The sequence below is a fragment of the Arachis ipaensis genome, chromosome B6 (assembly GCF_059453495.1).
Source record: "Arachis ipaensis isolate K30076 ecotype BB chromosome B6, ASM5945349v1, whole genome shotgun sequence".
NCBI lineage: Eukaryota > Viridiplantae > Streptophyta > Magnoliopsida > Fabales > Fabaceae > Arachis > Arachis ipaensis.
This window is the reverse complement of record NC_142441.1, coordinates 105,283,755-105,288,518: the sequence shown is the minus strand read 5'-3', so window position 1 is coordinate 105,288,518 and position 4,764 is coordinate 105,283,755.

Sequence of the window (4,764 nt, the reverse complement as noted above, 5' to 3'; positions counted from 1 at the left end):
AGATCAAGGGGGCTGGCCATCTCGGCCATGCCTGGACCTTCACTTATGTATTTTCAACGGTAGAGTTTCTACACTCCATAGATTAAGGTGTGGAGCTCTGCTGTTCCTCAAAGATTAATGCAAAGTACTACTGTTTTCTATTCAATTCATCTTATTTCGCTTCTAAGATATCCATTCGCACCCAAGAACGTGATGAAGGTGATGATTATGTGTGACGCTCATCACCATCTCCCTTATGAACGCGTACCTGACAAACACTTCTGTTCTACATGAATTAAGCTAGAATGAGTATCTCTTAGATCTCCTAACCAGAATCTTCGTGGCGTAAGCTAGAATGATGGCGGCATTCAAGAGAATCCGGAAAGTCTAAACCTTGTCTGTGGTATTCCGAGTAGGATTCAATGATTGAATGACTGTGACGAGCTTCAAACTCGCGAGTGCTGGGCGTTAGTGACAGACGCAAAAGGAGGGTGAATCCTATTCCAGCATGATCGGGAACCGACAGATGAATAGCCGTGCCGTGACAGGGTGCGTGAGCATATTATTCACTGAGAGGAGGGGATGTAGCCACTGACAACGGTGATGCCCTTGCATAAAGCCAGCCATGGAAAGGAGTAAGACTGATTGGATGAAGATAGCAGGAAAGCAGAGGTTCAAAGGAACGAAAAGCATCTCCATTCGCTTATCTGAAATTCCTACCAATGATTTACATAAGTATCTCTATCCCTATCTTATTATATAATATTCGAAAACACCATTATCACTTTATATCTGCCTGACTGAGATTTACAAGGTGACCATAGCTTACTTCATACCAACAATCTCCGTGGGATTCGACCCTTACTCACGTAAGGTATTACTTGGACGACCCAGTGCACTTGCTGGTTAGTTGTATCGAAGTTGTGACAATTATGAATTAAGATCAGAGCACCAAGCTTTGGAGCCATTACCAGGATTTGTTCGAGCCTGGAGATCACAATTTCGTGCACCACTCATTCAGCAATCCGCCATAAATCAATATTATACACAGCCATTCCGGCTCATAACAGAATGGCACCTCCACCATTCAACATCATCAAATTCATAAAACCGGCATTTAAGCCACAAATCACTTTTTCTCAAATCGTTTCACTTTGAAATCAAGTTTCAACTCTTTTCAGCCTTGGCTTTAGAAATCTCGTTTCTCAAATCATCTCAGGCTCATAAGCCAAATCTACTCAAAGTGAGTTCCCTTTTTAAAACAAAGCCGCTCTCGGCATTCCCTTTCCAAAACTTCCAAAAACATGGAAAGTTAAAGATTCATTTTGAACATTCAAAATCATCCATCCAACAATGGGATTTTATAACAAAAGCTTCTCGGCAGAGTCCCAAGTATTTAGGGAAGGTCAACCTATATCAATTCCTTAAAATTCATTGAAACTCTTAAAATCATGGATTCTCGATTCAAGTAAATAAAACTGAATTTATTATGAAACCGACCATACAAAATCACAAGTTCCAACCCGGTCCAAAAATCAACTCATTTGAAAAGGAACCGGTTCATTTGAATCAAACCACTTTCAGGTTTTTTTTTGGAACCCATTTTTCTAACTTCCAAAATGCCTCAAGCTTAATTACTCAATCAAAAGTCTAGATTCTTTTAAAGTCACTAAAAGCTCCTTTTTATTTTAAAATCAATATTAGAGCATCATCCTTCCCTTCAATGATTCAAACGGTAAAAATAGTTCATTTCTAAATAAGCCGAACTCGACGCATAAAGTTCATTAAATAAGTTAAGCTTGAAAACATAAATATTCTCTTAATAAATCAAATAATACAATTTCTCAAATCCAACCCTTTTTAAATAACTTTTCAAACAAGACTAGGATCTTTGTAGAAATTTCGGCAGCACCTCCCCTAAAACTTGGACTTTTGCCACCCGGTCCGGGTCCCAACTAAACCGTTTTTCATTCCTTTTCAACAGCTCAAAACCAGAAATCAATTCAAAGCAAGCTAAATCCAGCAGTCGCCTCAGTGGCATATCTCAAGAAAACCATTTCAAGATCAACTCAATATCAACCGATTTAACTCATTGCCAAAGCTTTAAAGAATTGGTTCAGTAATAAATCATTTATCAAGGACCAAATTAATTAAAGCAACCCAGGATGAATTTCAAGAGTATTCTATCTTTCACATCATCAAAATAATTGACTCAATCCAAACCAATCCTCAACGGATTAAACTCATATTTCAAATCTTTAAAGAATCAGCTTGAAAAGCATTCTGTTTCAGACCATACAACAATCTGTTCATCAAAACCAAATAATAATCCATTCAAACATATAATTACATTCATCTAGGATAATCAATCATCACATAAGGCTTATACAATCACCAAATACATTATCTCACATCAGTATCCATATGTAATAATTCCGACATATAAAATATAGTTTTTGGAAAGCGCCCCTACCTCAAAACGCAATTCCATAACCCAAACGCATCACAGAGTCCTTCCCGCCTCAACCCGAAATCGACAATCAAAGTCCCGGCTCCGCGTGTTTTTTCTCAAAAGTAGAAACAGCCTCAACGCCACATATAAGCTCAGTTACTACTTCCTAACACATCATTATCGCGAAAATCTTAAAACTCAAAACTGAAAACAAATGGCGAGGATTAAGAGATAAAAACACTTACTGAAATAAAAGGAATGGCACAGCAGCCTCCGCAACACTTATGCGACACGCAATCATCAGAACTCAAACCTACATTACCAAGCCTCAAGGTATTTAACCAAACACAACCGGACGCTAAAGCAGGGTTTTCGAAACGTGAGATACTCACTGAATTACCAAACGAAACAGCAGCAACAGTAAGAACGATTATAGCAGTAGCGGGAAAAAAAGGCCTTCTCCACCACCTTGGTCCGTGATTCCAGCGGCGGCAGCGGCAAGGAATTTACAATAATCACCTCATCCCATACAAACAATTTCAGTGACATGCTCCAAGGTAGAAATAAACTGGCAGAACAAGGAAGCAGAAATAGGGGAGAGTTTACCCAACACAGCGGTGATTCTAATGGTGGTTTCCTGGGCGGTTGAGATACTGACTCCCGGTGGCAGAGGGTTCCGATAACTCACCTCTAGCAGTGGCGAAGGAACATGTGGCAGCAGTGAGAGGCAGTGGCGAAGGTAGGCTTCTCCTCCATCGCGTTCTGGCCCTTCGGCGATGTGGTGTACGGCGCCGGCGTGCAGGGCGATGGCAACGACCCCCATTCACGGCAGCGGTGGTGACAGCGGCGGCTTCAACCTCCTGCGCGCGTCCTTTCTTCTTTGTCTGTGACTATGGGTCGAGCTCCCTTCAGTTCACAGGTCTGCTTCCGGCGCAGCGCAAGGATGATCGGCGACGGCACGGGCTCCTCGCGCGACAAATCGGCGGCAGCTTCACGATCGACGGTGACGCGGTTAGGCCGTAGCAGCAACGCGCGGTGGCTTCTGCAGTAGCCCCTCGCGAGCGCTCTCCCCTCTCTTCTCCATCGAGGGTGACAACGACGGTGACGGCTCGGCGGCTGCGTCGCCCTCCTCCCCTCTCGGATCTGTTCCTCTCTCTCTCATCCTCTCCAGTGCAACATGGCGGCGCGGCGGCAGTGACGCCCGCTGGCGCCGTCCTTCATCTCTTCTCAGATCGGCAGTCCCTTTCCCCTTCTCTCCGTTTTCTGCTTCTGCCTCTTTCCTTTCATGGAAGAAGAGGAATGAAACCGTGTGTGCTGCTGTTAGAAGGGAGGGATGCAGCAGTTGTGAGGAAACCGGGTCATGGGTTAGGGTTTTAGGGTTAGGGTTTCATTTTCAAAAATTAAGGTTAGGGGTATTTTAGTAATTTCAGATGAAATTGGGAATAATGTAGTAATTGAAACCCAAATTAAATCCAACACTAATTGTATATAGAAAAATGCTATTTACTCATCAATCTTACAAATTATTTTCCATAAAATGCCCAAATCAAAATAATTAGAAATAATATATTTAAACCCTTTATTTTCCAAAATAACAGTATTAATATTTAAAATATTAATTATTTAATCCGAATCATATAAAAATCCTTATTATTTCACAACTACCAACTTTATAATATAATTATAGAAAATAATCCAATAATTATCAAATTGGATAATAAATCATAACTTGTCTCAAATTCAATAAATCACAACTTGCCTTAATTATCTTTAATAAAACTGATTTCCGAAATTAAGGCTATAAATAACTATATGATTTGAGACTTGATCATAATAAGATTTTTCAAAAGTTCTGGGTCTTACATCCTACCCACCTTATAAAAATTTTCGTCCTCGAAAATTGATACAAAACGAAAGAAATTTCATAACAGTTCATCCTTGAACACATTTAAGGAAGAAGCAAACATATCTCAAAATATAAACATATATATGGTTTTCAAATACTTGGATGGTCGTATGCATAAGGATACAAAGGTAGGGGTGTGATTGCAAAGCAAACGTTACAAGATAGGCTCAATGCACAAGGTCATATGATCTCAAAGCTTTACAAAAACTTGAGGTACCAAATAGGATGCAAATCAAGATGGGCGTTCACAAAGCAATGATGACATGGTTCAAACATGTGATAGTAAGGCAAGGCATTGAAGGTTATAAAACATGATAGGGTTAAAACGACATGCTTAACCTCCGCACACTAATCTCATCTCGACCTCCAAGCTTCAACTTTCCAACCCCATTAAGCACTTTACAATCCTCATATCCGATCATAGGCC